General features: G+C 42.9%; 1 protein-coding gene across 16 annotated transcripts in view; it reads left to right on the forward strand.

Annotated features, from left to right (window-relative positions):
* Window positions 1-21229, forward strand: part of PPP2R2B (protein phosphatase 2 regulatory subunit Bbeta) — a 504947-nt gene that overhangs the window by 451292 nt on the left and 32426 nt on the right. The gene's annotated exons all lie outside the window — the stretch shown is intronic.

Genomic DNA, 21229 nt, shown 5'->3' on the forward strand with positions numbered 1-21229 from the left:
CTTTCCAATGTGCCTGTAAATGTAGTCTCTGCCACCCTGTCCAGGCTCAGCTCCCTGTAGCCTGGCCACACGGGCTTGCTTCCTGCACCTCCGATACATCCAGCCCTTTCTCACCTCAGGGCCTTTGCACATGCTCCTCTTCTGCCTGGAATGCTCCCCCCTTCCCCCATGCGTCCCACCTGTCTGGCCTGTACTGACTTTTTACATTTCTGAAAAAATGTCACTTCCTAAGAGGTAACTTCTCTGTCCACCCCATCTGCACCTACCTTCTCTCAATCTCAATCTCACCTACATTATTTCTTTCTTTCATAGCCTCCATTATAGCTGTTTACTTTACTTAGTCTCTGTCTTGATGATTGGAATACAATCTTTATGAACACAGGGACTTTATCTCACTAAGTACTGAATTTACACAATACTTATATAGCATGGTGGGGCTTCATAGAACATCTGTGGTGGAAAGGCAGGCAGATAGGAAAAGACAGGTGGAAAAGCATATTAATTTATATATTAGGGCTGTTGCAACAAAGTACCACGGACTGTACTGCTTAGATAATTCAACGATTGCTTCAAAGTTCTGGAGCCTGGAAGTCCGAGAGGAAGTGTTGGCAGGGTTAGTTTCTTCTGAGGGCTGTGAAAAAAAGGATCAGTTCCACACTGCCATCCTTGGCTTGTAGATGGCTGTCTTCTCCCTGTGTCTTTACATCACCTTCCATCTGTGTCTGTGTCCAAAATTCCTCTTCTTAGGAGGACACCAGTCCTGTTGGATCAAGGCCCACCCTGATTATCTTATTTTAATTACCTGTTGAAAGGCTCCATCTCCAAATACAATTAGGTTTTACAGTACTGGGAGTTAGGACTTCAATATATGAATGGAGAGGGGGCCACAACTCAGCCCGTAACTGAAGGAAAGACATAAAAATCATCAAAAACACAGGCCCTGGAGCCAGCAGTTCCAGACATTGTTTCTAGGCCTCATTGCCTCCAGAAGCCTGGGCAGGTGCTGATATTGACACCTTCCTCCAGCAGGTAAGAGTGGAAAGAAGTCATGGACACAGGGCTTTTGCACAGCCCCTGACACATTGGGAGTACACAGTGAGCATAAATTTTATGAAAGGCAGGAGAGAAACCAGGCAAGGGACCAAAGGACCAGGATGATAGAAACCTGTGCCTTGGGTCTCAACAGTTTCACCAGGAGGAGTTGTCCATGTATGTTAGAATGGTGATGCCTGGAGGCTCTCCTCAGTGCTGGAACACTTTCTTTCTGAACAAGTGGACTTTAATTAATTTTAGAGGCTCTGAGAAGCCTGATTCCTATTCAAAAGCCGATCTTGAAGGCAGAGCTTCCCCGATAAGTAGGGTGTGGCTTAGCAGCATAAAAGCAGCAGGTGAAATCTTCAGACAGGACTGAGAATAGAAAGGAGGTACCTTGAAGCCACAGAAACTTGACTTGCCAAAGACCTGGGGACACAAAGATGGAGCAAGTGGAGAAATGCTTATAAATATTTTTTAATGCTTATAAATGTTAAAGCAGCCTGTGAAGTAACAATCTCGCCATGAATGCAGCAAAGTCAGGATGAGTATATGTGGTCAAAGACTTGGAGAGACTGTATGAAAGGGATGAGGTCAGAGGCCATGAAGTGTGGGTGGCTTTCTTGTTTTCTAGATTCCCTCCAAGGTGGTTGCTTTACTTCTATAACTCAGAGCAAGTTAAAGAATGACCAGAGAGCCCCACCAGGTGCCTTACCTCCAGGGTGTAGACAGCAGGAAAGATCCAAACTCCCTGAACACCCCAGCAGCCCCTGGCATAGGTGTACTTGGACGAGGCAAGGTAGTGAGGAGCCCAGCATGGTGTTCCCTGTAAGTGCAGCCCAGGACAGTTTTGCTTGGTTTCTTCCCCTCTGTCAAACTGACAGTGGTGAGTGAATTCAGAGACTGGACAAAACAGAGGAGGAAAATCAATGTGGTTGAGCAGCCACTATCAGCTTGTATCCATGGCCTAATTGGTGATCTTGAACAGGTTACTTAACTTCTGTGCTTCAACTTACTCACCTATAAATTAAGGGTAGTGGAAGTATTTACCTTATAGGGTGCTTGTGAGGATTAAATAACAGCGATGGCGCCTTAGATTGATGCCTGGCACATAGTATAAGGATTGTGTTGTGGTTGGAGTGAAGATGCTGTCTTGCCTCCCTACCACATGGTCTTTTAAGGGTGGAAGCAGGAAAAGCAACAGCAATCGTTGTAAAAGTAGTAATGTCAACAGCCTTATTCACAGCTAACTTCCATGACATTTTACTATATCCAGGAAGTAAGCCAAGTATACATGCATGAGCTCATTTAATCCTCATAACAACCCTATGAGGTACATACTGCCATTATTCACACCTTAGAGATGAAGCAACTAGCTAAAAGGGGGAAAGATACACTTATGGCTACCAAAGAGCAAGTGACGAAGCTGAGGTTTGAGCCACACCACCTGTAACTCTTCAACAGAACACCAAAAACCACTTATTCAACTAAGACTGATAAAGCACCAGCTGGTTTCTGCCTTTAGGGAGTGTACCTTCTTGTGGGGAAGGAGGAAGGACAACATACAAATGTACAAATGAACAAGATCATTTCAGACGTGATAAAAAGCTGTAAGGAAATTTAGCTGGGTCAGGGAGTAGTCGTGTGTGGCAAAGCCTTTAAATTGAGACCTGAGTTATCAGAGGATCCAAAGAGAAAGCCAACATCTGAGTATGAAGGCCCTGACACAGGAACAACCTTGTGTGTTCAAAGAGTAGACAAAAAGATTGGTAGATGGAGACAAGTATGCTGGGGACAATGTGGAAAGTGAGGCCACAGCCAGGCATAGTGCCTTGTGCCTGTCATCCCAGCACTTTGGGAGGCCAAGGCATGTGGATTGCTTGAGGCCAGGAGTTGGGGACCAGCCTGGCCAACTTGGCGAAAGCCCATCTCTTCTAAAAATACAAAAATTATCCAGGTGTGATAGTGCACACCTGTAATCCCAGCTACTCAGGAGGCTGAAGCAGGAGAACCACTTGAACCTAGGAGGCAGAGATTGCAGTGAGCTGAGATTGTGCCACTGCACGCCAGCCTGGGTGACAGAGAAAAACTCCATCAAAAGAAAGAGAGAAAGAGAAGGAGAGAGGGAGGAGGAGGAGGGAGAGAGGGGAAAAGGGAGAGAATGTAGGCCAGAAAGGTAGCCTGGGGCCAGATCATGGAGAGCTTTGTGGGCCAGAACAGAGCACTTGGATTGCACTCTAAGTGAGATGGAAAGCTATGAGATGGTGCTAAGAAGGAAGTGAATACTCCGTTTATGATCTTAAAAGAGTTCTCAAATAAGAGGTGCCAGGCCTGGAAAGCAGAGAGACTATTTAGAGCCTATTGCCACAATCTAGAGGAGACGTGATAATGGCTCTGACCAGGGTGGGCACAGTGAAGTGGTGGTAAGTGGGCAGATTCAGGATCACCTTAGGAGGTGAGGCTAAGAGGACTTGCTGAGCGATTGGCAGTGAAGAGGTGATGGAAAGGGGAGAATCTAAGAAACTCATAGGTTTGGGGCTTGAGCAACTATAGTGGTACCATATACTGAAATGAAGAGACTGGGGAAGGAACAGTTTTGGCATGGAAAGACCAAGCATTCTCTTTTGGATGTGTCCAGATTGAGATGTCTGTGATTCATCCAATTAGAGAAGTCTGGCAGACAATTAGATAACATGAGTCTGGAAGTCTGGGGAGAGGTCTGAGCTGGAGGTATAAATTTAGGAATCATGAGCATGTCACGCTATTTTAAGCCATGCGATGGATGGGACAATGTCGATTAGGGCAGAAGGTATGGATAGAGAATAACTGAGGGCCCAGGAATGAGGCGAAGGCCACACCAACATTTACCAATGGGCTAGGGGAAAGGAGGAAGTGGCTTTTTACAGGTGATGAAGTATGAACTGCCAGGAAAGTGAGCAGAAAACCAACACATGTAAGCTGAGAGAAGACAGTGATTTAGAAAGACATTAGGATCAATTATGTCAAATGCTTCTGAGAGGGCAGGAAAGACGAGAGGGGAGAGGTAATCATGGGATGTGGGCTCACAGAAGTCTTTGTCCATTAATTAGTTAATTAAAGTAAAAGCAGTTAGGACACTGTCTGACACATAGTATGTTCCCAGTACACATTTTCTGAATACAATCATGTGTGTGATGGCACAGGGTAGGTTCTGCAGTAGCATCTTAATTTCATTGTGGTTTGGGCAGACCTTCCTTCCTCCTCACCTGCCCCTCGAGTTTCCATCCTGTCCAGAGGGAATGTCTTGTGCTGGGGAATTGCAGAAGCTGAATCTAGCCACGGAAGGTCCTGAAGGCCAGGGTAAGGACCCAGGGTTCCCTTCAGCAGCAGTGATCCCCTTGCACTGTCTCTACCAACAAGTCTGCTGCCTATGGACAGTCTTCTAGCAGCAAGGCCGTTCTGCAGACTGGCAAGTCTGCAGTCCAAGGATTGGCCACAGAAATCCCCTCCTTCAGATGGCACCAAAGCAGCCTTCCTGTCCAGGAAAAGTCTGACTTTTTCATGCTAAGGGGGAAATGGCATAAGCACTTTAGACCTTAAGGTCTTAGATGTTAGGCCAGGCACACTGGCTTATGCCTATAAACCTCAGGACTTTAGGAGGCCGAGATGAGCAGATCACTTGAAGTCAGGAGTTCGAGAGCAGCCTAGCCAACATGGTGAAACCCCATCTCTACTAAAATTATAGAAATTAGCCAGGCATGGTAGTGCACACCTGTAACCCCCACTACTCAGGAGACTGAAGTAGGAGAATCTCTTAAACCCAGGAGGTGGAGTTTGCAGTGAGTCAAGATTGTGCCACTGCACTCCAGCCTGGGCAACAGAGCAAGATTCCATCTCAACAAAAAAAAATTCTGAGATGTTTCTGTGAACAGTGTAGTCATTGGAGAAACAGCCTGAGTTTCAATGAGAAGAGGGCAAAATTTCATGCTCAGTCCAACAATCCAAATCAGAAATTTCATTGTCCTCCAAAGGTGGGTGTCATAGAGGGGGAGGGTGCTATTTTTGAACATTTCTGTGTCTTACTTAATTCTCACAACAACCCATGAAGATTGGTATTAGTACCACTAATTTACATATGAGGCACAGAGAGGTGAGGAAACTTGCCCCAGATCACAATGGAGGGCCTAAGATTTGAACCCATGTCGGTCCACTTCCAGAAGATTTGTTCCTTTTCTGAGCATTTGACAGAAAGATAAAGAGCATGATCTTTTTCTAAAATCCAGAAGGATAATTTCACAAGAGTCCATTTTATACACTCCCCATTGGCTGGATTCCCCAGCCTGATAATTTTCAATTGAATGAACTCTGCTATTACACAGAACATATAATCCACTCTCATTCTTCACCCTCATCTACAAACTTAATTGCCAAGCCCTGGTAAGTAAGCCACTAGCTCCCTAATAAACCTGTGGCTCATTCCCCAGGTCTCTGATGGAATGTGTCCAAAGACATCAGCTGAGATGGCAGCTGCAATGAATCTTAAAGCCTCTGAGATTTGGCACATCTTCTGCAAGGGGTTCAGTATTGATCTGGGGTATAATTAACAGTATTTATTTCAGGGGAGCTTGGTTAGGTTAAAATGACAAGGTCCTTTATTAAAATGCTTTTGCCTGATGACAGGATTGCAAACACACACACAGACACACACTCCCCACTCTGGAGAAAAGCCAAAAGCCTTGCTGCAAGGAGCAGAATTCACTGATACCACCACCACTGCTACCTCACCCCCATGTCTAAAGCTGCTCTATCCCATTCAAGCTTAGCAGCAATTAACAACAGAGCAGGCAATGCCCAAGCCATAAGGGAGTAAAAATAGAAAATCCCTTCCCCCTTCTTCCATCCTCATTTCCATTTTTGATTAATTTAACCAGTTCTGTCAATTAGTCATCCTAGAGAATCCAGTTGAGTGGATTTTGCTAAGAACCAGAAGGCTTATTAATTTTGGAAGTGAGTGTTATTCATTAGTAGTTGACACCTTCTCAGGTCTTGCCCTCTCCCTCACTTGGGGTCTTGAATGAGAAAACAGTGGAGGCCATAATTGGCACACACACACAGACATGCAGAATGGGAAAGGTTGGCCATGGGGTTACAGATGGCTTTGGCCTTGGGACATCTTAGGCCAACTTACCTGTCATCATCAAGCCCTATAACAAGCTGTCACTAGCAAAGCAGCCACAGGCACCTGTGGGCATCCTGAATTCTAGGTTCAGGAGAACCCAGTCAAGGGAGTGCCCAGAAATATTTTTTCCAGAAAGACACATTGCCCTATTAGAGTCTAGGGAGGGCATTGGCCTCCTCCCTGTATTTTGCCTGCAAAAACTAAAAATTATCTTTCATGTTTTCAATTTATAAATATGTTGCAACTTTTAAAATCTGTGTTTTATTGTCATTTTTCCATTTGTGGTGCCATGGAATGAATCTTACTTTTAACATTAGCATAAGTTAATGATAGCAAGGTGGGAATTTTATTACACAATTTTCATATATAATAGATCTTCTAACAGTCCATTGTTTCCCTCCACAGTGAAATCAAAGTTCACCTCTTTCTCTTTGTATTAGCTTCCTATGGCTGCTGTAACAAATGATCACAAATGTAGCGGCTTAACACAACCCAAACTTACCATCCTGCAGTTCTGCACGTCAGAAGTCTGACATTGGTCTCCCTGTCTAAAATCAAGGTGTTGATCAAGTTGTGTTCCCTGCTAGAGGCTCTAGAGGGGAATGTTTCCTTATTCTCTTTAGCTTCCAGAGGCTGCCCACATTCCATAGCTTATGGCCCCTTCCTCCATCGTCAAAGCCAGCAACAGGGAGATGAGTCCTTCTCATATCTCCCTCCCTCCCACCCTCCCTCCAACTTTTAAGAACCTTTGTGATTCCACTGGGCCCACCTACATAATCCAAGATACTCTCATCATGGTAAGGTCAGCTGATTAGCAGCCATAATTCTATCCACGATCTTTATTCCATTTTGCCATGTAAGGTAAGATATTCCCAAGTTCCGAATTAGGATTTTGACATCCTTGGGGAGCCATCATTCTGCCTACCACATTCTTCAAGTTTCAGTTAAGGCACATTCCTCCAGGAAGGCTTCCTGGACCCCCAAATAGGATTAAATGACCCTTCTCAGAGCACTTAATACCATACATTTAATTATATCTTTCTCTTTTGGTCTCTCACTAGATGGGACCATCATTATGGCTAGACTCTTTTCTCAAACCCCCTCAGCACTTAGGACAGTGAAGGAAGTAAAGATATGTTTTTAGAGGTAAAACTAGAGTCATTCAATCTGATAAATTTCCATCTGATACTTTTCTTTACACAAATGAAAATGCTAACACTAAAGAGCTCACTGTTTGCTTATTTCTAGTATTAAGACATTACACACAGAGACACATAAACTGTATAATAAAATACCTACCTTGTTATATTTAGCTTATATGGATGTTAAAATTAAAATGCATTCCTAGGCACCACACGTGGGAAAATGACAATAACAGACTACGATTTTAAAAGTTGCAATATTTTTACAAACCAGAAAACTGGAACTTAATTTTTGGTGTTTGCAAGCAAAGTATAAAAAAAGACAAGTCTATGAAGTAATGGTAATCAGCTACTACTTATTTATTCAATAAATGTTTCTTGTTGCTTCATAAGTGCCGGGCACTGCTCCAGGCACTAGAAAAATCGTGCCTCCTGCCCTTGCAGCACTTTATTCAAAGAGAAGGAATATTAAGACATGAAGGAATATTAAGACATAATATTAAGACGTTACACACAACACACAGATAAATAAGATTAGGTAAGAATTTGGTGAAAATGCTTCAGGAGAAGAAGCAATAGCAAATGCAGTGGCTCTGAATCTGGACTGTGCTTGGCAGGTCACAGGGCAGAAGGATGACCAGCTGGACCATGTACGGTAGTGTGCAGAGAAATAGCATGAGAGGAGGCAGGAAGAGCTACATGCAGGGCAGTAACCTTGCACAACACACAGCCCCATTCACCTTGTATTCTGTGCGAAGGACTTGAGAGCTGAGTGACACAGTAGACCTGTTGGCAATGGTAAGGAATTTGGATATTACTGTATTAAGAGAAAATCCAGGAGGACTTGGTGTAAAGAAGATAATTTATTACACTTTTATATGTCAGTCTGTGGCTCTTTAAGATTGAGGCATGAGGAATAAGAGTAGATGCTGGGAGAAGAGTCAGAAAGCTATCAAAGTGCTCCAGGCAAGAGATGGGTGTGGCTGAGACTAAGACAGTGACAGTGGAAATGGTGAGATTGAATTGATTTGGACCGTGCTTTGAGCGTAAAGTTAATAGGACTTGTTTAATAAAAAGATGTAGAGGGTGAAGGAAAGTACCAAGGATAGCTCCCATCTTTTTGGTCTGAGCACACGCCTAGATGAAGGTGCCATTGAGCGAGTTGACAAAAACAGTTTGCAGGGGAAATTTACAAATTCTGTGGGCTCTCAGATTCATGTTTTTAAAAAAGAATAAAATGATAAAAATGGATACTTTTGCTGTCTAGCCCTTTGCCACTTATAGAGCCCCTTCTCATTGATTTACCTTCATTGATCCTCCCGAAAACCCATTAAGTTTGCAGTATGTCTTTCTTTTTGCAGCTGAGGAAATCAAGGTTTAGAAAACACCAAGTCTGAAATGCTGACAATGATTGGGTTTCTTTCTTATATCAGATAATGAATACACCCACCCTCATGACTTGCATGGCCCTGTAAGATGGAGAAGGGGATCTCTCGTGTGTGTGATTGACTCATGTTTAAGTATATCAGTTAATTCGAGACCCCATGCAGTTCTCATAATTCTATTTTGACAGCTCAGTAGGTAGCATCAATAACTGAATTGTGAGATCTGCTGTCCACTCAAGCAGCTTCCAGCCTGATCAGTGCAATTCTCTTTATCTGCTGAATTACTCAAAGCACCTGCTGGCCTTCCATCGTTATCAAGCACAGACTGGAGACAGCAGAGGGCAGGGGAATGCCCATCCCCATGAAGCTTGCAACAATACTTGCCTTTATCTTCTCTTATATTTTTAACCTGAACATAAGGATTTAAATAGGATTGATCTCATGTATGGGCATCCTTAATCCCAGGGTCAAATAGCATATCCTGACATTTTTGTGCCATTTGAAAATGTCTATAATGCAATGAAATTGCCATTGAAGAGTTACATATGAGAAAAATGGAATCATCAAGCTTAGGAAAAAGACTGTGAAATCAAACAAAGCAATGAATTGGTCAATAACTGCTAACAAAGTATTGTGCTAAGCACAATGGATAGACAGACGTATGCAATTACTGCCTTTGTACACTTACCGTGGTGGGACAAGAGGATATAAAATTATGAAATGTTTCTAATATAAAGTTCATTTTCAATTGAATGTGAAATTTAGATTCCCATCATCAGAAAGAGAAAATGCTGACTAAAAAGTGTTTGTGCTGAATATTGTTTTAGACAGTTGAAATAGTGATGCCAAATGTTCTTATCCTCAGCATATCCTATGTGTTCCCAAAAGTTCTGACACATAGCATTTTTCAGTTTCTGTTGAGAATCTTTTGTGTTCATGTCATTGTGGGGCCACAAAACTACAAATCTGTGTTGATCTAATGCACTGTTGCTTGCCCCTAGGGAGGTTATTAAGTACTGAAAGATTCTAAGGGCCATGCCTGACATTTCATGGATATTAAATTGTAGTTATTGAATGTATGAGTCAATGAGATGAGAGCTAACATCAGATAAAAGGTGATATGTATCTCAGAATACACTAGGACTATGAATTATAAACTAACTCAGAATTGTCTCAATTTTAAACTTTTCTCCTGGAAGTTTTCCTGAAACTTGTATGATCTATATAACAGACCCCAGTACAAAATAGTATACTGAGTTATATATAAGCTACTTTGAAGACAATATCACAATATTTTATGGTGCTCTGCACCATGACTTTTGTGGTCTTGACCACAACTTGAGAACCTTGCTCTATAGAAGTTCAGAGTAGGAAGTGATTGTTTCCTACTCAGCTTTGCAGAAAGAATATCAAGGGGTGGTGGAAAGGGAAGAGGGAACGATGGAGCAGAGCCTGGAATATGGAAACGATTTTGCCTTTTAGAGAACTTCAAATCCTACTGAACAACTTCCAGCCTCTAGGTGGCTTTCAGATACTCTGTTGAGGTTTGTAAAGGTAAATTATAGAGGCCAGGTATAGGTATTTGTGAGATTCCTGTGACTTGAAAACTTGGCTTTAATGAAGATAGAAAGAGGACGTATACCATAGTGGTCAATAGTGCTGCTTCTGGGGTCAGACCAGCCCAGGTGTCGGTAACCTGGACTTCGTGGATTTACCCTCTCTACGCCTAAGTGTCTACCTCTATAAAATGGGGACAATAATGGAGCATGAGTTACTGGATTGTTGTGCAGATTCAATGAAATGTCTGGTCCACAGTAAACACTCAATATTTTTAGTACTTTATTATCATAACAATTCATAAACTTGGAGTTATAGATGAGGAAATCAGGCCCAGAAAAAGCAAGATGCTTACACAAAGTCAAAGATTTAGGCAAAGGTAGAGACGAGATTCAACCCAGGTCTAAAGTTGAATGTTGTTGAGAGATAATACCTATAAACACGTCCCATCTTTGCCTCCCCTGGCCTGTGGGAGAGGTAGCCAAGGAAGCCATGTACTAAGCAGAGCAGAGAGCACAAGTATTTTTCTGGCAGAGTCTGGCCAGACCATGGGGTCTGTGTCTCTACAGAACCTGCTGGGGGAGTGCTAGAGTTCACTGGAGGGGAGTACCTGAGCAGCAGTGAAGATGGAAAGACCTCTTACTCTCTAACCAAATGCAAAATGGGAACTGAATACAACCTGTCTCTCCTTCGCATGACTAAGTCATGAAGCCAAAGTGTTTGCTAACAGATAAAGCCTTTATTGTCTACGGTGATTATAAAATGTATCTTCTCTCTGCATCAGAGGACAGTGGCCTCAAGTTCTGGAGTGACTGTGGAGGGGAAAGATTGCCCACATGTTGATGGTATATCTGGAGCCAGTGGGAGGGCCTAGCAGGTAGTAGGTGTTCAATAAATTCAGTGACTGTTCTCCACATTGCCCGTGGTACATTGTGTTAAGCCTGTAAAGAGATAGCGCCACTCTGGTTAATTCTCTGTGGTTGGTGAGAGCACGTAGCTAATGAAGCCCAAATTAGAGGTTTAATCCTTGCCAGTCCAATTCCATTTTTCTGGAACTATGCCCCCAGAGGTGTGGGGCCATCAGTGTCTATTCTCAGCACCAGATTGAAGGGGCCACCCTTTCTAGTCAGGGGACTGGAGGAAAAATGATGCTATATGAGATGCCATAGAGCCAGAGTTGGGTTTAAATTCCTAGCTCTGACTCTTCTTAGCCTGTGACCAAGAGCAAATGACTCTCTGAGCGTCATTTCTTCATCTCCATAAAGAGTTTGGCACACCACCTGGTAGACGGAAGACTACCACTACTTGATGTTTGCAAACTCCAGGAACCATTAAGAAACAGGTCAGTGGATTAGGAGCAGTGTTTTCCTGTAGAAGACCAGTACTGTGGGTGGGCGTGGTGGCTCACACCTGTAATCCCAGCACTTTGGGAAGCCAAGGTGGTCAGATCATGAGGTCAAGGGTTCGAAACAATTCTGGCCAACACAGTGAAACTCTGTCTCTTATTAAACATAAAAAAATTAGCCAGGTGTGATAGCGTGCACCTGTAATCTCAGCTACTAAGGAGGCTGAGGCAGGAGAATCATGTGAACCCAGGAGGCAGAGGTTGCAGTGAATCGAGATCGTGCCATTGCACTCCAGCCTGGGTGACAGTGAGAGACTCTGTCTCAAAAAAAAAGAAAAGAAAAAGAAAAGAAAACCAGTACTGGGAACACAGATGCATAGTGCCAGATCCATGAGAAGACAGTGAAGCAGTGACCAGCCCACACCAGGGTCTCTCCAGGCAGTGCTTGGCCCATGCCAGGATGGACAGTTGTACTCAGCCGTAACTGCTCACCTTGCTCTGCAGGGAGATCACTGTCAGTACAGAGCTGCTCCTCTCTCCCTTTCTGTGCATGTGCCTCTCATTGCAGTGATTATGTAGACAGCCTGGGAAACGGGAACAGCTTGGGAGTTCAGCTCTGGCCTCTGCGGTGCCATGGCAACCAGCTTCCCAGCAGTCACCCCTAATAATGGCCACTCGAGGTCTCTTCCACCTGGGCAGAGGCTCCCCAGGGAGCCGGGGCTTCTCTTGGAGTAGCTGCACAAAGCTACCTGTTGGGAACAAATTATGAGAGGGAAGGAGGGAGGGGAGAGCGTGCTATCTCAATGGAAGAGATGTGAAAAAGGAGGCAGACAAGTCTTTAGCCTGTGATGGGTGAAGTGGGCCCAGGGGCCTGGGGATGCTGCCATTATGTCCCTGGAGCCCACTGGCTGTAGGAATGTGCAATTCCACAATGGGAGGGAGAAGCCCACGGATACCTTTGCCACTCACCAACCTTGCAGAGAGTGAAAGACCAGATATGAGCACTCATAAAGCCAGCCCTCGCTGTTAGCAGATTTCTTCATTAGGCTCCTGTCGAGATGCTCACTGCCAACTCATCATCTTGTCTGGACTGCAGCCGCCTCCCTTACGGCTGCCTGCTGGAGAGAATGTGCTCAGAGGCCTCCTTCAATCAATATCTTTCCAGAATGACAGTTCTCAAAAAGGCACCAGTCCCGCTTGGCTAATAAATGATTATTTCTCACAAAAGGAGGACAAACAGACCCACAATTAATGAACTTGTCTATAGATTGTAGCCCAAATTCAGTCTTCAGATTGACAGGCAAACCCTAAGCCAAACACAGGTTTTCGCTTCCCCTTTCTTTAGATCAGATTCCAGCTGAGGCTCCTTCGTAAGAAAGTTCTAACCCCACAGATAATGAGCTTTCCAATGCTGTACTCACTCAGGGACCATATGGTCCTTTGGGTCCCCATCTCTCCAAGCTTCTGTTTCCTCAGCCATAAAATAGAGGTAATTCTTACCCTAGATCGTGCCTGGCAGGTAACAGGTGTTCTTGTTATCACCGATGTTGCCTTTCTGTGGGGCCAATTCCCTGAACTAAAATTTAACTCATTGTGAATCCTGAACAAATAATATTTTAAAATAATGGGAGGAAGATTAGAGGGTGGCCAAATTAACCAGTAAGAAGGAAAGGATGCAGTAGGCTGAGTTGTCCAGGAAGGCTTTCTAAAAAAAGACAGGGAGCGCTGAAAGTTGAATAGGAGCCAGGGAAACAAGGGAACAGGGAGAAATAGGGAATGGGCATGGATCCAGCCCCAGCACATGCTACTGTGCCACAGATCTCACCATCATCATTGCAGGGAGTCATTCAGGTCACAGGATGTGGCCTGCATAGCTTATAGCTTACAAAGGATGTATGTTTGATCACACATTCCAATTTCTTATATATATATATATATATATATAAATTACATTTTAGGTTCTGGGTTACATGTAAAGAACATGCAGGATTTTTGCATAGGTACATACATGGCAATGTGGTTTGATGCCTCCATCCCCATCACCTATATCAGGCATTTCTCCCATGTTATCCCTCCCCAACTCCCCACCCTCTACAGACCCCAGTGTGTGATGCTCCCCTCCCTGTGTCCATATGTTCTCATTGTTCAACACCTGCCTATGAGTGAGAACATGCAGTGTTTGATTTTCTGTTCTTGTGTCAGTTTGCTGAGAATGATGGTTTCCAGGTTCATCCATGTCCCTACAAAGGACACAAACTCATTGTTCTTTATGGCTGCATAGTATTCCATGATGTATATGTGCCACATTTTCCCTGTCCAGTCTATCATCCATGGGCATTTGGGTTGGTTCCAAGTCTTTGCTATTGTAAACAGTGCTGCAATGAACATACATGTGCATGTGTCCTTATAATAGAACGATTTATAATCCTTTGGATATATATCCAGTAATGGGACTGCTGGATCAAATGGAATTTCTATTTCTAGCTTCTTGAGTAATCACTACACTGTCTTCCGCAATGGTTGAACTAATTTACACTCCCACCAACATGTGAACCAGGAGGCAGAAAGTGTAAAAGTGTTACTGTTTCTCTACATCCTCTCCAGCATCTGTTATCTCCAGATTTTTTAATGATCGCCATTCTAACTGGTGTGGGATGGTATCTCAATGTGGTTTTGATTTGCATTTCTCTAATGACCAGTGATGATGAGCATTTTTTTTGTATGTTTGTTGGCCTCATATATGTCTTCTTTTGAAAAGTGTCTGTTCATATCCTTTGCCCACTTTTGAATGGGCTTCTTTTTTTCATGTAAATCTGTTTTAGTTATTTGTAGATTTTGGATATAAGTCCTTTGTCAGATGGGTAGATTGCAAAAATTTTTTCCAATTCTGTTGGTCGCCAGTTTACTCTAATTATTGTTTCTTTTGCTGTACAGAAGCTCTGGAATCTAATTAGATCCCATTTGTCTATTTTGGCTTTTGTTGCCAATGCTTTTGGTGTTTTAGTCATGAAGTCCTTGCCTATGCCTATATCATGAATGGTTTTACCTAGGCTTTCTTCTAGGGTTTTTATGGTGTTAGGTCTTATGTTTAAGTCTTTAATCCATCTGGAGTTAATTTTAGTGTAAGGTGTCAGGAAGGGGTCCAGTTTCTGCTTTCTGCACATGGCTAGCCAGTTTTCCTAACACCATTTATTAAATAGGGAATCCTTTCCCCATTGCTTGTTTTTGTCAGGTTTGTCAAAGATCAGATGGTTGTAGATGTGTGACATTGCTTCTGAGGCCTCTGTTCTGTTCCATTGTCTATATCTGTTTTGGTACCAGTACCACGATGTTTTGATTACTGAAGACTTGTAGTATAGTTTGAAGTCAGGTAGTGTGATGCCTCCAGCTTTGTTCTTTTTCCTTAGAATCGACTTGGCTATGTGGGCTTTCTTTTGGTTCCACATGAAGTTTAAGGTGGTTTTTTCCAGTTCTGTGAACAAGGTCATTGGTAGCTTGATGGGGATAGCATTCAATCTATAAATTACTTTGGGCAGTATGGTCATTATCACAATATTGATTCTTCCTAACCATGAGCATGGAATGTTTCTCCGTCTGTTTGTGTCATCTCTTATTTCCTTGAGCAGTGGTTTGTAGTTCTCCTTGAAGAGGTCCTTGACATCCTTTGTTGGTTTTATTCCTTGGTATTTTATTCTCTTTGTAGCAATTGTGAATGGTAGTTTGTTCTTGATTTGGCTCTCTTTAAATCTGTTATTGGTGTATAGGGATGCTTGTGATTTTTGCACATTGATTTTGTATCCTGAGACTTTGCTGAAGTTGCTTATCAGTTTCAGGAGATTTTGGACTGATATGATGGGGTCTTCTAAATACACAATCATGTCATCAGCAAATAGAGAGAATTTGACTTCCTCCTTTCCTAATTGAATACCCTTTATTTCTTTTTCTTGCCTGATGGCTCTGGCTAGAACTTCTAATACTATAGTGAATAGGAGTGGTGAGAGAGGGCATCCTTGTCTAGTGCCAGATATCAAAGGGAATGCTTCCAGTTTTTGTCCATTCAGTATGATATTGGCTGTGGGTTTGTCATAAATAGCTTTTATTATTTTGAGCTATGTTCCATCGATACCTAGTTTATTGAGAGTTTTTAGCATAACGGGCTGTTGAATTTTGTGGAAAGCCTTCTCTGAATCTATTGAAATAATCATGTGGTTATTGTCTTTGGTTCTGTTTATGTGGTGAATTATGTTTATAGTCTTGTATATGTTGAACCAGCCTTGCATCCCTGGGGTGAAGCCTACTTGATTGTGATGGATAAGCTTTTTGATGTGCTGTTGCAATTGGTTTGCCAGTATTTTATTGAAGATTTTTGTATCTATGTTCATCGTGGATATTGGCCTGAAGTTTTCTTTTCTTGAGTCTCTGCCAGGTTTTGGTATCAGAATGAAGTTGGTCTCATAAAATGATTTGGGGAGGATTCCCTCCTTTTGGATTGTTTGGAATAGTTTCAGAAGGAGTGGTACCAGCTCCTCTTTGTATGTCTGGTAGAATTTGGCTGTAAACCCATCTGGACCTGGGCTTCAAATTTCTTTAGTTAGTTGCTAACATGAAAAAATCAGAGTTCCTCAAAAAATATTTAGACTTTACAAATGAGAGAGTCTGGCTATGCTGGAGCCCTGTTCCTACATGGCTGCATTCAGCCAAGCAAAGGAGAAACTGCCCCTTTTATATAGAGTATGGATACTCCAGTTTGCCACAGTCATTACCTGTCTGGCTCCTGGAAGCAGTAGTTCTTCAACTCTGGTGCAAATGATGAGTAGACAGGTCAGACCTCAGTGAAGCATTTGAGCAGAATGAAGTAGACAGTAATATTGGAGTGCTAACCTGGGGCTTGATATGGAGCCCCTAAACACCAGGACAAGTGGGTGGGACTGTTGTTTATCAGCCACGCAGAGTCACTGTACATGTCTGAGCACAAAGTGGCATTGCTTTGAGAAGAATCAAATATTTAGCACATGGTAGGATTGCAGGTAGTTTCATGTTCTGCAGCTAAGCCTTGAAGTCTCTGAGGAATTTGGCTTGCTCTGACTTTGCAGCTGCTGGGCTCTGGTTTCTCTGAGGTGTGTCAGCTTGTGGCTATAGTTGCTGCACCAGGAATGCTGGGAGGAAAGGGTGGGTGAGCTGGGATTCACCAGCTCCCTTGGAAACACTGAACCTCTCATGGCCTGTGCCCAAAAGCAGCCCATTCTGGCCTTCCTTCCTTGTCCAGCTGTATAGGGACAACCGCTGAAAGGGAGCTGGCCCTGGGGTGCATGGAAATAACAGCGGCTTTGCAGAGTTGAAAGCGGAACTCATGAACTTTGAGCCCTCCCTTTGTTGACAAATGGAGGATAGTTTTCTATTGCTACTATAACAAATTAGCATATACTTAATGAACTTACTGGCTTAAAATAACACAAATAGATTATCTTACAGTTCTGGAAGCCAACAGTGGAAAATGGGTCTCACTGGGCTAAAGTTAAGGTGTCAGCAGGGCTGTTCTCCTTTTTAGAGGCTCTAAGGGAGAATGGCTACTTGTCTTTCCCAGCTTCAAGAGGCTGCCTGCCTCCCTTGGCTTGTGGCTCCTTTCCATCTTCAAAGCCAGCAGTAACCAGTCTTGTCTTTCTCAGATGGGGTTACTCAGATTTTTTTTTTTTTTTTAATGGAGTCTTGCCTTGTTGCCCAGGCTAGAGTGCAATGGCGTGATCTCGGCTCACTGCAACCTCCACCTCCCGGGTTCAAGTGATTTTCCTGCCTCAACCTCCCGGATAGCTGGGATTGCAGGCGTCCACCACCACGCCCAGCTAATTTTTTGTATCTTTAGTAGAGACAGGGTTTCATCATGTTGGCCAGGCTGGTCTCAAACTCCTGACCTCATGATCTGCCCACCGCAGCCTTCCAAAATGCCGGAATTACAGGCATGAGCTACCACGCCCATCTGGAGTTACTCAGACTTTGACTCACTTGCCTTCCTATTTCACTTATAAGGACTCTGGTCATTGTACTGGGTCCACCCAGATAATCTAACATAATCTCTCTGCCTTAAGGTCAGCTGATTAGTGACCTTGATTTCCTGCTTGCCATGTAACATAACATGGTCGCAAGTGTTAGGGATTAGGGTGTAGACTTATTTGGGGATGGGGGTAGTAGCATTATTCTGCCTGCTATGGGGGGACTAAGCAACTTTTCTTCCTTTAAGAGATCGCCAGGCACAATGGCTCACTTCTGTAATCCTAGCACTTTGGGAAGCCAAGGCAGGTAGATCAGGTGAGGTCAGGAGTTGGAGACAGCAGGGCCAGTATGGTGAAACGTCATCTCTACTAAAAATACAAAAATTAGCCTGGTGTGGAGGTGCACATCTGTAATCCCAGCTACTCAGGAGGCTGAGGCACAAGAATTGCTTAAACCCAGGAGGCAGAGGTTGCAGTGAGCCAAGATCATGCCACTGTACTCCAGACTGGTGGATGAGAGAGCAAGATTCCATTTCAAAAAAAAAAGACAAAAGAGTTGAGAGGAACCCCAGCCATAGTAGACAAGAAGGCCCACTCTTTGTTGAGGGAGCACACACATGGTGTCTCTCTTGCTCACTCTTGAAACCCTAGCACCTATCAAACTGCCTCACACACACTAGGTGCTCAATACCTGTTTGTTGAGTGGTGTGTGACACTAGAACTTGTTGACATCTTTTTGTGGGTACATAGTTGTATATGTTTATGAGGTATATAGATATTTTGATCCACACATGCAATGAGTAATAATCACTTTGGGGTGAATGGTGTATTTATCACCTCAAGCAATTATTCTTTATGCTACAAACAGTCTGGTTATACTCCTTTAGTTATTTTTAAATGGGCAATTAAATTAACATTGACTAGAATCACCCTGTTGTGCTATCACATACTAGTTCTTATTCATCCTTTCTATTTTTTTGAACCTATTAACCATTAACCCACTTCCCCTACCCCCAACTACCCTTCCTAACCTCTGGTAACCATTCTTCTACTCTCTATATCCATGAGCCCAATCATTTTTATTTTTAGCTCCCACAAATAAGTGAGAACATGTGAAGTTTGCCTTTCTGTGCCTGGCTTATTTCACCTAACATGAAAACCTACAGTTCCATCCATGTTGCTGCAAATGACAGAATCTCATTCTTTTTTATGGCTGAATAGTACTTCACTGTATATAAGTACCACATTTTCTTTATCCATTCATCTGTTGATGGACACTTAGGTTGCTTCCAAATATTGGCCATTGTGAGCAGTGCTGCAACAAACATGGGAGTGCAAATACCTCTTAAATATACTGATTTTCTTTGTTTGGGGTATGTACCTAGGGGTGGGATTGCTGGATTATATAGTAGCTCAACATTTAGTTTTTGAACAACTTCCAAACTTATTCATAATGGTTGTTTGAATTTACATTCCAAACAACAGTGTAGAACTGTTCCTTTTGCTCCACATCCTCATTGCCATTTGTTATTGCCTGTATTTTAGATGAAAGCCATTTTTTCTTTGGAACTTAGATTTTTTTAATGCATATATATATTTTATTGCACTTTAGGTTCTGGGGTACATGTGAAAAACATGCAGGATTGTTGCATAGGTACATACATAGCAACGTGGTTTGCTGCCTCCATCCCCATCACCTATATCTGGGATTTCTCCCCATGTTATCCCTCCCCAACTCCCTACCCACCACTGTCCCTCCCCTAGTCCCCCACTACAGACCTCAGTGTGTGATGTTCCCCTCCCTGTGTCCATGTGTTCTCAGTGTTCAACACCCCCCTATGAGTGAGAACATGCAGTGTTTGATTTTCTGTTCTTGTGTCAGTTTGCTGAGAATGATGGTTTCCAGGTTCATCCATGTCCTTACAAAGGACACGAACTCATCGTTTTTTATGGCTGCGTAGTATTCCATGGTGTATATGTGCCACATTTTCCTTGTCTAGTCTATCATTGATGGGCATTTGGGTTGGTTCCAGGTCTTTGCTATTATAAACAGTGCTGCAATGAACATACATGTGCATATGTCTTTATAATAGAACTAGTTATAATCCTTCGAATATACACCTAGTAATGGGATTGCTGGGTCAAATGGAATTTCCGTTTCTAGGTCCTTGAGGAATCGCCACACTGTCTTCCACAATGGTTGAACTAGGTTACACTCTCACCAACAGTGTAAAACTTTTCCTGTTTCTCCACATCCTCTCCAGCATCTGTTGTCTCCAGATTTTTTAATAATCACCATTCTAACTGGTGTGAGATGGTATCTCAATGTAGTTTTGATTTGCATTTCTCTAATGACCAGTGATGATGAGCATTTTTTCATATGGTTGTTGGCCTCATATATGTCTTCTTTTGAAAAATGTCTGTTCATATCGTTTGTCCACTTTTGAATAGGTTTTTTTGTTTTTTTCTTGTAAATCTGTTTTAGTTCTTTGTAGATTTTGGATATAAGTCCTTTGTCAGATGCATATATTGCAAAAATTCTTTTCCCATTCTGTTGGTTGCCAGTTCACTCTAATGGTTGTTTCTTTGGCTGTGCAGAAGCTCTGGAGTCTAATTAGATCCCATTTGTCTATTTTGGCTTTTGTTGCCAATGCTTTTGGTGTTTTAGTCATGAAAACCTTGCCTATGCCTATGTCCTGAATGGTTTTTGCCTAGGTATTCTTCTAGGGTTTTTTCTTTTTTATTTTTATCAGTAAAACAAAAGATTCCCACACATAATCTTCAATCCTGATTTATTGGAATCTGTATATAATCATACACACATCCCTCATGTGGCTATGGTTTGGATATTTGGTGTCCTCCAAATCTTTGCTGGAATTTGATCTTCAGTGTTGCCTGTGAGGCTGAGTGTGAGATGCTTGAGGCATGGAGGTGAATCCCTTACAAATGGCTTGGTGCCATCCCCAAGGTAATGAATGAGTTCTTGCTCTATTACTTCAAAAAAGAGCTCTTTGTTTAAAAGAGAGTGGCACCCCTTCCCTCTCTCTCTTGCTCCCTCTCTTTTTTTTTCCCATTTATTTTATTGCATTTTAGGTTTTGGGGTACATGTGAAGAACATGCAAAATTGTTGCATAGGAACACACGTGGCAGTGTGATTTGCTGCCTTCCTCCCCATCACCTACATCTGGCATTTCTCCCCTTGCTATCTCTCCCCAGCTTCCCACCCCCCACCGTCCCTCCCCTATTTCCCCCAACTCACCCCAGTGTGTAGTGCTCCCCTCCCTGTGTCCATGTGTTCTCATTGTTTAACACCCGCCTATGAGTGAGAACATGCGGTGTTTGATCTTCTGGTCTTCTGTCAGTTTGCTGAGAATGATGGTTTCCAGGTTTATCCATGTCCCTACAAAGGACCCAAACTCATCGTTTTTGATGGCTGCATAATATTCCATGGTGTATATGTGCCACATTTTCCCTATCCAGTCTATCGTCGATGGGCATTTGGGTTGGTTCCAGGTCTTTGCTATTGTAAACAGTGCTGCAATGAACATTCGTGTACACGTGTCCTTATAGTAGAATGATTTGTAATCCTTTGGATATATACCCAGTAATGGGATTGCTGGGTC

The sequence above is a fragment of the Sapajus apella genome, unplaced genomic scaffold, assembly GCF_009761245.1.
Source record: "Sapajus apella isolate SASKATOON/1434 unplaced genomic scaffold, GSC_monkey_1.0 scaffold71, whole genome shotgun sequence".
Taxonomy (NCBI): domain Eukaryota; kingdom Metazoa; phylum Chordata; class Mammalia; order Primates; family Cebidae; genus Sapajus; species Sapajus apella.